Raw genomic sequence first — 13,315 nt, forward strand, 5'->3', positions numbered from 1 at the left:
GAGGACAAGACGGTTGGGATTCTTTTACTTTTTTTTGTCCATCGCAGATTCCTTAAAGGAAATGACATTCAGCATTTACCAGAAAATTTTTTCTCAATGTCCACTCTTAAACTAGATACTGAAGGTAGTTATTTATTTATTAATGTTTGATTTATTGTTTTTAAACTGGTGTTTTTGTCTATCGCAGACACCTACAAGGAAATGATATTCAGAATTTACCAGGAAATGTTTTCTCCGGTTTGGGGAGGTTGGTCTATCTGTAAGTATATCAATCAGTGTTTCAAATTCTAATTGTAAATTCCATTTACATCGTGCCAACTCCAACCCTTGACTTCTGTTTCTTTTGTGTTTGTTTTTTTTTTTACACATTTTCGTCTCAGAAAAGTCAGACTTTAGTGAGCTTGCAATGCCTGTAAAGTATACTGAACAACATTTTATATACTGGTAGGCCAATTGCAATATCTTTAAATTCTTGTTTGGTTCCGAAAACTTAGGGGAATAAAACAAAACACAATATTCATTCATTCGTCAACCTCGCCGATCTGATTTCTTATTTCTTACTGCTCTTAACCCAGTTAAAGGTAAAAACTAAGCTACAAAACTTCCCCCTCCACCCCGTCCCTTATTTCCGGCCACCTTCAAACATGGCTACTGCCTGCATTGACTTCATGTTAAAAAAAGTGTTCAAAAAATGTTCGATGTTGTTGTGTATAGCGGTTAATGGATACGGGATGTATAGGCCAGAAATTAAAAGGATATGGGTTACTCAAACCCCTCCCCCTCTCAACGGGACAGAACATTTTGGCACATTTTTTTGTAATATTTGCGCGCAAATATCCCTATGCTATAAACCTCAGGGGGTGTCTAATCGAGATCAATTACAACAATGAATAATCAATGAGTAAACGATGGGTTATCAACTGATTATTCATTGATTATTGGCGATGATCAATAACTAATCGGTGAGTAATCCAAGCCCAATAATTTGTGGCCTATCGATTACTTAACGATGTCATTAATTAATCATTGATGACATTGATTTGCCATTGATATTATTGATTACTCATTGATGAATTATTGATTACTCATCGATTACCCAACGATTACTCCTCGACTATCATTCTGTGTTAATATTACAAATTTCTTGCTTTTTTGTATCGATATTTTGTTCATTCTTTTAGGTGTTTGTCTTTTTAAACAGACTTTCTTATTAACGTAATTACGCCTGCGCTTAAGGCCATACAACGAACCGGCATATCGACACATATAGATCAGTAACAGCAAATACAGATTTGGAATCAATGACTAATCTATGCAATCAATCACTAATCGATGACTAAAAATTTTGTGCCTATCGATTACGCATCGAGTGCTCATTGCTCATCGGCGATAACCAAGGACTAATCAACTGATTTCCCGTCGATTACCTATCGATTACTTATTGATGTCATTGATGTCATCGACTGCATACCCCTGGAAACCTATACAAGAAGAAAATCAGCGTTTTACCACGCTGTATCGCACGTCAACCTTTGACATAGTCATGATACACCCAGTACGCACTATAAAAAGATGCTTCCAGCAGGATATTTCATCACATCCTTTCATACTGTGCAGACCGGACGTTTGCCGCTAAGTAGCTCAAGCAAAACAAACACAAGCAAGTTAAAAACCGGCAGTAACAGCAAAAACATCAATAAACTAATACCTCTCACAAATACTGTTCCCTGAGCATTTCGAATCACCTTGTAATAAGTCGTCAGTTCACACTTCTTTTTATGCTTCTTTGTAGAATCATCTACAACCTTAGCCCACTAAGTTTTGCTCTTCACAACATAACTTCCGATAACTCGAGTTGACCAGGAGGCTAGACGTTTCGACTCCCATTGGGTATAATGGACAACACTCGCTATTTTGACTAGAGGAAACTCAGTCCCTATTGCACTTTTACCTAGCTTTTTCCATCTTTTAACTATACGTTTGATAGTTTTGGTGTTCATAGATTCACTTGGCTGAGTCCTGCTAATTTGTAATAAGATCGAGCACGAACGCATAAAAAGCTGGCCTAAGTTTGCTGAATAGAAGTGCAAGTACAGCTTTAAGTGCGCGCTTCTTTTCAGAGTGTATTTGAAAAGGAGTAACCATGGTGTTCTTTTTTAATGTTGCTTATTTATTTTATCGTTTTAAGCTCAGCAAAACCGTTTTCTTTTCTTTTTTTTCTTTTTTCAAACTTAGGTCTGGTCTCCCATTAATAGTTAGTCTATCCACAAACTCTTTATTTTGCCTTAAGTTCGTCTAGATCCCAAGCAAAAGTATTATTAACCACTGAGGATTTGAAAAAGCTCTGCCCTGAGAAAAAAGAAATCGTTTTGCGCCCGCTTCGCAGCCGGTATTGCGCGCTGTAAGAAAAATAAGCAAGAAATAAACTGTAAATTGTAAATTGGCTGCGGGCTAAAAGGCATATCAATGTTATTTTTCCCATTGTTACTCTGATCTAAACAAAATGAACTAAAACCAGGACAAACAAGGAAGCTCCCCCACCCTACCCCCCTCCCCTCCTAATCCCATAACCGCTCAAGAGGATGATGATTGGACTCGGATGGTTGATAAAATCATCGTTTGTTGTTTCCTCTACGAGGACACATCAAGATTATTTGTCATAAACAAAAATATATATGTATATATATATATATATATATATATATATATATATATATATATATAGGCAATTGTGGAAAACGAGGACGGACAACTTCGAGCGAAAAAAAATATATATACAGTAAAAAATCTAAGAAATCTAAAAAAAGGTTTAAAAATTTAATAAAAATAAACGTTTCGGTCAAAGACCTTCATCAGTTGCAGTGCAAGTGAATAATAAATTACAATAACCTTAAATAAGTTTACAGTATAAAAAATGACATCATATTACAAAGATGATTACATAACAGGGCGTGGTAACACATGAAAACGAAAAAATTAACCAATGATAAACAATCGGTGATTACTAAGCGAGATACTATGACAATGCGGTACAAAACTCAAAAGACACAAACCAAATAAGAATAAATAATCGAATATAATACAAATAAGATTAATATCAAAAAAGTAACGCGATTCGTCGAGTCAGCCGAAAGTGTGAAGGGACCCGCGTGTAAAATATTCAATGTTCAAAAAAGGCGGTCCCAAAATCCCCGAACAAAGCCCTTGAAACTATGCCGCGGCAAGGCACAACAGGCGCCCTAAACAGGGCCCTTAAACAACAATAATGTAATAAATTCCCCGATGGGGGCCCCTGAGAAAACCTAGCGCTAACAAAGCTAACAAGATCCAAGGTCAGGGCCTTTGAACACCTGAACTAAGATAACCGCCAAATTTGCAAGTTATTTTTGCGCTAATTGTAGTTTATTCTTTTTTTCGAGTGGAATTCCTGACGTTTATTCAAGCCAAAAGGTGCCAGAGAGAACAACTGTGCACTCCAATATGCCTCTTTAGTGATTAAAAGCTTTTCGATGTTACTTGTATTGTTTGCATTTATCTGCACTTGATCAATACACTGGAAAGAAAAGTCGTTTAAGTCGTGCGGTGTTCTGTTGAAATGCACCGCTACCTCACAAGTCTTTTTCTTGGTCAGCATAGCAGACTTGTGGTTGCGAAATCTAACTCTAAAATCTGTTGTTGTAGAGCCAATGTATTGTAAGTTACATTTCTTACACGAAGCCAAATAAATGATATTTTTTGAATCACAGGAAAGTTTCAATCGTATCTTATAGCTCTTGCCTGTTTGAAAACTTTGGAAAGAATTTGATTCAACAAAGTAGTTGCGACAGAGATCACATATTGTTCTTTTGCATTTAAAGCAACCCTTAACCTCAACAACCTCTTCAATCTTAGTGTTAGAGCCATAACGAGATGGCGCTAACAACTCCTTAAGGTTTTTAGATCTTCTTAGATTATTGTATGCGGTTACTATCAAATGAGTTTTCTAGTAATCGCTCTGAGAAAGCAAAAGGGGGTTGAATTAGCAAAAGTTGTTGGCATATGCCGGTGTGCTGTGTGGTAAAGTGATTGATAATCAGATTTCTTCTGAGCTGTCTAAGGCCGCCATCTGTTAACCAGTTTTGGTCACCATTTTTACGCTTTGGTGGCATGCATATCAGGCGAGTTTCGCCGACCCATGTTTCGAAGTGTCTCCAAAATACCCGTGGTGACCGAGGCCAAACAAGCCTGATGTGTTGTCGAAGCATACAAAAAGGTGGGATTATGAATTTACCGTACTGAAAATTCGGCCGAGTTGCCATAAAAACGTGGCCATATCATGTCAGTGGCTTCATATCGCACGGTGTCAGGACATCAGGTACGGTTTCTGATTGGCAGATGGCTATTCTGGGTGCAGTAGATCATCAAATCGAAGACAGAATGGTAAAAAACGGCCTGAGTTTATTGAATGCACTAGAAGTACGGCGATTATTGCATGCGTGCTTTCTTTTACGGGCAGAAATTATTACGCTTTTATTCTTTGTTTATTTTACCGTTTTGGAGCACCTTTTTTTTGTGACCCAGTGAGAGGTGGCACATGGTCCAAAAAACGACTACCCTCATATTTCGCTCAAAGATACCCCATGATGAATTAATAAACGTGGTATGATTTTTTTGCTTAGATCTACTTTAGTTTTCCAGAAAATTCGCAAAAAAATTGTACAAGATGCCAACCATGCACTTCAAAAATGGTGGACATTAGCGCGCCGAGTATCAGCACAAGAACTTCGCTCCTGAAAAGTGCAAAAGCAAGTTCACTTTTCTTCTATTTGTATATATATGTGTGGGAGGTATTGGCAAATTATTTAAGCCAAAAACAAGAATTTTCCGTCTAATTTTGAATTCACGGCTCGTGTTTAAAAATCACCAATTGATGGTTTTAATTTCTAATTTTGGAGCATATTTTCAAGGCACGTTTTTCCTATGCGGTATAACTCCGAATCACTTGAGATTAAAGTCGTGATTAGTGGAGATGTTCTTCTTTTCAAGGATATAAATATTAGTTTGGGGCTTTTAATTACCGCACGGAAAATACACCCTATATTTCGGAAAAATCTCTACCTCGAGGTGTCAACAACTACAAATAATCGAATTAGAGTTTCTGTTGTCGAACCTCAAATTAAAAGCAAATCTTAGTTCTTAGCATCCTATTAAATAAAAATCAATACTGATAAGCTCAGCTTGTAAATCCAGTGGCTGTAGATGGGGCTTTATCCCCATTTTCTGTTCATAATAATCGTCTTATAAATTTTCCGTTCAACAGTATTTACCGCACGAGTAACCGATGTGAACAGTACATGGATGGCTCTTGTAGAAACATCGCAATTCTTGGCAGTATCAAGCATTTCTTAACTTCTATCCTTCTATAACGTTCAAGGGAGCTTGAAACAAGTAAATTCTAACCATGTTAGTGGTCCAAACAGGCAAAATTACCGAATCTCGTGCTAACATGTTCAATACATGTATTGTTTGTACGTCACGCAATGGCATGCCACACGCCTTTTGAGGAAGGCCCGCGAAAATGGAACTTTGAGGGGTGCTATATTTTGCGGAAAAGCCAATAGTTTGGTTTTGTTTGTTTGTTTCTTTCTTTTTTAGTACCGTTTATTTTATATAGCATAGCTTAAATAGCGCCTGCACTTTTTTCAGGGAAAAAAAATAGCAGGCACTGACTGTCGCAGCATGTAAATGCGGTTTTCCTGATCTGGTTTCGTCGATTGAATCCGGCTTAGGCCGGGATCTTATCAAATTGGACCGAATGTAGCTATTTGGCCGATGGTACCATTCAGTATTGTTTGCACGCTGTTTGTGCAGGGAAAGCTGTTGGGTAATATTTTTCTTCCTCTAAGTTCCATGCAGCCCCTGGGAGGAGCCTCGATATTATAGCTTCGGCCAGTAGAGATGAGAACTGTATACTAATCATCCGACATCTTACGGCACTAGCAAGTAGTGCCTCAGTCATACAAATCAGTGGCAGATCCAGACTTAGAGCTAAGGAAGGGGGCCCGGGTTTTTTTTGCTTGCCCTGCATGCTGTTCTTCCTTCTGCGATTTCTTTTACTCAAAATAAGGGGGGACGGCTCCCCGAGCCCCTCCCATAGATCCGCCACTGCAAATTGATAAATACTTAACTAATAAAGAAGCCTAAGCCGTGTATTACACTGTGGTAAAACACGACGGTCATTTGAGAACACGAGGGAAATGTAGAAAACACGAGCTACAGGCAAGTGTTTTCTACATTTCTCTCACCGCCCAGTGTTCTCAAATGTCCGGAGTGTTTCATCACAGTGTAATATATGGCTTAGGCGTCTTAGGCTTAGGCTTCATTTGCTTCATGATATAAAGGTAACGTGGCAAAAAACAATAAAAAACTTTTTCTATGTTTTATACTTTGATAAAGCATGGGTTTTTGATCAATCAGAGCGCGCGCAGGGTCCTATCTATATTATATAAAGAAATAACAGGGTTTGAAGTGTATTCAGTCAAAACATTTAATGATTTATATCATGTTTTCAAACATGTGACAACATAAAATTGAGCGTAATTGCTTCATCTTATCAAAAAAGAGTTGACCAGACATCTAGTATCTCTCTCAACTGAGGGGTTTAGTCTCAAACCGATACATACAGAAGCAGTCATACTACCATAGAATAAATCTTGGTTTTATTGGGTGTCTTGTGCACTTAGTTTCATTGCGTGACAAACATTAGCGACCTATTATTTTGGACACGACTCTACTAAATGCGCGTCTTCGGGCTTCAAAATTTGTTTACCTGCAACCATAAATAATTGAATCGTCGTTCACTATCATGCAGTCAAGTTACTCAGTTACTATAGCCGTATGAATTTCGAATATGGTTAAATGTGACAAAAACTACTATGTTTCGTGCAAGAGCCGTACGGTATGCTTGTTTATATATTGTGTCATTTGGTAAAACATGGCCGATGCGATGATAACAGTTTGAGTGCGAAAATAGCTATAAAACCCCATCTACAGCCACTGAATTTACAAAGTAAACTTATAACATTGATTTTTTTTTTTGTTTAATAGAATGCTAGCACTAAGATTTGCTTGGAATTTTGGGTTCGACAGAAGAGACTCTTATTCGATTATTTGTAGTTGTTGACACCTCGAGGTAGCGATTTTCCCGAAATAGAGCGTGCATTTTCCGTGCAGTAATTAAAAACCCCAAACTAATCTTTATAGCCTTGAAAAGAAGAACATTTCCAATAATCACAACTTTAATCTCAAGTGATTCGGAATTATACCGCATAGGAAAAACGTGTCATGAAAAAATGCTAAAAAATCAGATTTTGATAGCATAAAATATTGGTGATTTTTAAACAGGCGCTGTGAATTCAACTTTAGACGAAAAATCCTGGTTTTCGGCTTAAGTATTTGCCAATACCTCCCATACAAATACATAACAAGAAGAGAAGCGAACTTGCTTTTGCACTTTTCAGGGTTGAAGGTCTTGTGTTGATACTCGGCGCACTAACGTCCAAGATTTTGTAGCGGTTGGTATCATGTACAAATATACCACGTTTATTAACTGATCATGGGGTAACTCTGAGCGAAAGATGAGGGAAATCAATTTTTCAAGCATGTGCCACATTTTTGTGATTTCACCCGGTGTTCGGGAAGATTCTCTCTTAAGGTGATTCCTCAGAAATAAAAGTTGCAAACGATTTTTTTTTAACTTTCTCTGAATATTCGCTACCCAGAACTCTTTCAAGAAATACAATTGAAAAGAAGGTCACCAATCTCTCAAAAGATATATGATGGGCCAATTTTATCCCTTTTGTGACTTAAAACGTTTCTCCAGTCGTTGTTTTCAATGTCATAATTTGCATCCTAGAGTAATGGTTTTGTGGACTCTTTTAGCTATATCTTTTTTCTTTCCGAACATTTTTTAACTGTTTAGTTATAGGGAATAAATTGTATATCAAACGTCGGTAACTAAAAAAAAAATAGCTCACCGTGCTCGTTTAAGAGAAGACTAACTCGAAGGACATCTCTTCATGTTGTGTATATACACGCGTTCGTGAAGCGCGCGCAAATGACTTACCGTACCCTTGCCTTCGTCGTTTTTTTCCACAAATTTTCCACCTGCAAAAGTGAGTCTCTAGTGAGCCTGCTATGCTTGTAAAGTGTATCGATCAACGTTTAAAATAATAAAGGGGCCAATTGTAATATCTTAAACCTCTAACTTAGTTCTTTCCTTAGGGAAATAAAACAGAACAAATTATCTACTCATTATATCCTTCAATTTCGACTTGATTTCTACTTTTTTCTCCTAAGCCGTGTTTGAATTTTAATATATTTACAAACCAATTATGTTTTTTTTTAACCAATTGTACCTACATCTTTACTTTAATATTTTGTTTTCTTATACCACCTATAAACTAGTTGATGCGTGCTATAAACTCGGCTGCTTGTCTCTGGGACGCACCGTTACCATAGTTAAGTGTGTTGTTCGAGTAAAATAAACTGTCTATGTCTAATATACAGGGTACACTGGACAAAACGTTTTACAAGAAAAAAATTAAAACAAGCAAAGTGACGCGAATTAATTTTTTTTTTTGTTTTGATTTTCTTACACTTTATTTCCACACTTTTTCAGTTGTAACGCGACGATCCAGAACAGTTTTGTTCAGCGTACTATCGAAATTGCAACATTGCTTAATTCTACTTAAATCGCTCCAACACTAAATCCTGATTTTTTTTTTTTGCTCAAACTTCCAACATAATTGTTAGTTGACGGTCTTGCTTTGTTCCCGGCGGAATTATTTTTCATGCATTTTTAGCCCTCATTCTTCATTTTAGCGCCTTAATGTGCTGTAAACTACCTTTTAATTTAATTAGAGCATTTGTTTTTGCCTTGTTATTCCAAACATATAAGCAACGCTTTTGTAAACTTTTGCAAACATTCAGTTGGCACCATTTGGGTAGCTTTAATAAATAAAATGACCACTTTTAGAGTTGTTTTGGACAACTTTTGAGAAATCATGGGACAACTTGTGGCTGAGCCAAGTCACAGGACCTTCAACGCTGAACGTCTGACCCAGACGACTAAGGAAACTGCCATACTATAAATCTTAGACGTATTTTCGGTCTAAGTAGTAAAACCGACGAACTAAACTAAATTGTAGAAAGCCCATGGCTCTGCACGTTTTTAGTGGAATTCGTCTCTCTTTGGTGCTTGTTTAACTGTAGAGATATTTGGGTTGCATTATCTACCGAAACTTTTTATACATTGGATTTAAGAAGAATCATAATGTCCAACGTCCTTTATCAGCTGCCAGTAGAGCCTACCTACAAAGATCCCTGTCAGGTTTTTTTCAAAGGTTCTATTTGTCAGTTTTCAGGTAAAACTTTCACCTGTTGTCAATTCCCTTATTTTTAGGCAATTTTTATCTTAGCGGGTTGTGGCCAGCATAGGCTATAATCGGACAATATTTTTTCAGACCTTAACATGTCAGGCAACTTGTGTGTTTGCCGGTTGTCAGAACCGACTGGCTCGTTGAAGGCATCCTTTTTTGTAGTTTTCTGGTTGGTGACGGATGAATAGTTTAGTTAGCAGTATTTCTACATTCAGTCTGTGGCTTCGTATGGATCAATTTTGTAATATATTGTTTCAAATTACTCGAACAATGAACTTTATCACCTTCTCAATTAGTGATCCATTGGATGATGGGCAGTTTGGATATTTCACAAAGCTCACCAGAACTCTGAGCGTGAATGAACTTCTCTAATTGACGGGAAATGTGATTGGGGTGGAGAGGGTAAAATTGTCGTCGTCAGGCCTTCACAATTCGACACCTGTCGACTCAGAAGTCGAGTCTAGTAATGTTACGTTCAATACATGCGCAGAGAAAATAAAACTACCTCTTATGCAAACAAATAAAGTGCTCATGTAATGTATACCTCCTTCTATGAAAGTGTGTGGAAACGTGATACAAGTGCAGTGATTCAAGAATATCACAGCTGAAATTTACGAAATTTTAGGATTGTCATGAGGATAAACCCGAGGTTAAGATATTGAAAATATAATTTTGTAATATATATGTCTTATTAACCAAGCACGAGTTCTGTACTGGGAGAATATCGCCCCGAGGTCTTGAAGATACAGACCGAGCGCAGCAAGGTCAGTACACTGAAAAAAGACCGAGGGCCAATATCCTCCAAGTATGGTTTCGAGCAAGTATTGTTAATACGAAATTTATTACACGAGCTACACGAGCGAAAATGTAAAAAAAAAAAAAAAAGAACTGCCACGAACACGTACCGTTCAAGGGCGCAATTGGGATTGGAAGCTGAGCAGAAGAAAACTTGTGTGTTATGCTAAACAAAGCAAAGGGAAAGCTGGAGAGTTGAATGAAAAAGATAAGGAATCTGCTATGTGAAAGCAAGTTCTTTCTGAAACGTAAGCCATAAAACTACCAGAAAACGTCAGTCGTGCGGGATCATTCGGACAGTTCCCGATCTAGTATTGGGAGGATATTGGACCGGCAATAGAGCAATATCTGATTGGTTGATTTTTGTTATTTAATCTTTGAACTAGTTTAGTCGTGTAATAAAATACAAAATTATGTTTCAATCAAACGGAATAAAATGCAGGCCTTCCGCTAAACGTCAAAACTAGCCGAAAACACTAACAAAACATCACCAGCCGCATGTTCGTGGTTAATAAAATTTCTACACTTTTATGTGAGTCATATGAGTCTGTATTACCTGCAGTTTTTCTCCAAAACTACTCAACGATATGAAAGTCATGATAGAACAGATAATCTGACGTTGTTTCACCATAGAATGTATATAAAACAATAAAATTAAAGAGCTAGATTAGTTGGTCCAAGACATTTACTTGCCACTCAGAGTTTCATGCTTTTTCCGAAGCAATCATTAGGCAACTCTGAGTAACAAGTAAATATCTTGGACCAACTCATCCAGCTCTTTACTTCTACTGTTATATATTGCTCTAATCTAACTACTGAACTCCCTAATAGCCGATTAGGACCTTTTTCTTTCTAAGAACATTCAAGATAATAATTTCAGCATAAAATCGGCAGAAAAGTAAAAGTATTGAGCCTCGCCCTGAAAACATTTTTATATCAATAAAACTACGCACGCATGCCAAACACAAACATGCGAGTAAACCTGTAAAGTGTAAGCCAGGCCGGGAGAGAACCCCTGTTACATGAATGTTGAGCTGGCGCATACAAACGAAAGCCATGCTATATACAGCTCCTCAGGCTATCAGCGTGTGCAGAAATTTAAAGAGATATATACGTCTTCTTAGGAAAATGCATATGCTAGCTATCTGTAGCAGAAGACGAGAAAACTCGACCTGTATGCTTGTGTATAGCTTGTTCTAGAAATGATCTTTAGCATGGAATATGTAGCTAGCGACGATCCCCCCAGGGGGTGGGGGGTGGAGCCTGACTAGCATATGAAAAAGGCGGGCGCAGCTTGTGCTTTATGCAGTGACCCCTAAACGACACGAGTTACGACAGCGCTTTTTTATTATTATTTTGAGGTTGTGACTTCTTTCAAACCAGGGGTCGATCTGCTTTAGAATATTACTCGAAGTAACAATAATTTCGTCGTACTTAAAGCGAGTTGCGACAAGTGTAGTGTACTCGTGTTTTCCTCGCTCTTACGCGAGTGCAATATTATGTGTGTTAAGGCATATATATCAAATATACTCGTTCATCTTTTTTCTCAAGTATATCATCGTTAACGCAAAAAGAAAACAAAATAAAAACTAAAACACAAAGAACGCAAAGTTAAAAAAAGGCATTGATTCGGATTATAAAAGATTCTAAAGCGAAAGCAAAAGGTTGTTATCCAGAAGCAATATCAGTCATTTTACTCGGAAACAACAAGGATTCTACGACACTTATATATTTGTACTCCCATTTTATTCTTTGTCATTTTATTTCTTGCGATTTTAAAATCCTTTGCTGTTAGTTTTGCAATTTCTATTAAAGGAAAACTTAAAGAGAAAATATTTACACTACATGTATTTTGGCAGTTTTAAAATCCTTGGCTATCCTTGGGAGTTCTATGAAATGGAAACTTGAAGGAAAACTTCGCTTTCAAATGCCTTCTTGAGTCTACGCGGCCAATTGAAGGTTTCTTTTCTTTGCGTATTTCTGTCATTTTAATATTTTGGGGGTATTATGTTTGGCAGTTTTTCAAAAATGAAATAAAAAAAATAATAAAATAAAAATTTTCTTCGCCGATTGTGATCCCTAAAATCCAAAAAAAAAAAAAAAAAAAAGATGCCCTCAGTCTTCGGCCTATGGCCATAGTCAATACCTTCGGCAAGTTTTACTCGATATGGACATTGAGACAAGGTCAAATCGAGAGTAGAAAATTGCTCTTGTAGTTTTATTATTTTATTCGTTTATGAAATAGGGGACAGTTCCTATTTCCTATCTTGTTGTAGACACACGAGTGGAACTGTGGAAGAACGACAAATTGTTACACTTGCATCATGTAAGTGGTTCAAAAAACGACCAGGCAGTGAATACGAAAGGGCACGAAATTGAAGGAAAGTACGTGGAAACTGCTTTAATTCAGCTTACCAAAATAAATGATCAATTCATTCTCTACAGTCCTATGGTGGTGTATAACTTTTTTTTATGACGTTTATATTTTTTTAAGCAAAGAGAACCAAGCCTTGTTGCTTGATCTAAAATATCATGATATGAAAGCAATTTTACTATATGCCATTGGTCACAGAAATTAATGTCGAACTTGATATTTTGACATGCTTGTTTCCATGGTAGCGTTTCAATACCTGTTTTACCAAACTTTTGAATTTTTCATCTTTGCATTTTACTATCTCAATAGATTATTTACAGGGTTGAGACCAATTCGTTGTGTAAATTAAAAGAAAAGTATTGAAATTAAAGGTTTCGTTTTTGTTTCCGTTTTGTTAAAATTCGACGTGGGCATTGATACTTGACTGCTGAGCTAACAAGCGAACAAACAACACTTGTTTTTCCTTTTTTCACATAGCATATAATCTTCACCGGAGCGCGCATGTTTGAAGTGAAAAGGAACAGAGAAGTTGACAAACACTGTCATCCTTCTCTCTCCCTTTTCCAAACGCAGGTCACAGCTATAAAATGGCACTGATAGGCTTGTAGTTCACAGGGTCAGAATACCAACCAAGATCCAAGTAAATCGCATAAGCAGACCGGTGGGTAGTATAAACACGAACTCGACAAGAATCACTGACAGTATGTCTTAACGTGAACAGAGTTTA

The sequence above is a fragment of the Orbicella franksi genome, chromosome 10 (genome assembly GCF_964199315.1).
Source record: "Orbicella franksi chromosome 10, jaOrbFran1.1, whole genome shotgun sequence".
Lineage (NCBI taxonomy): Eukaryota > Metazoa > Cnidaria > Anthozoa > Scleractinia > Merulinidae > Orbicella > Orbicella franksi.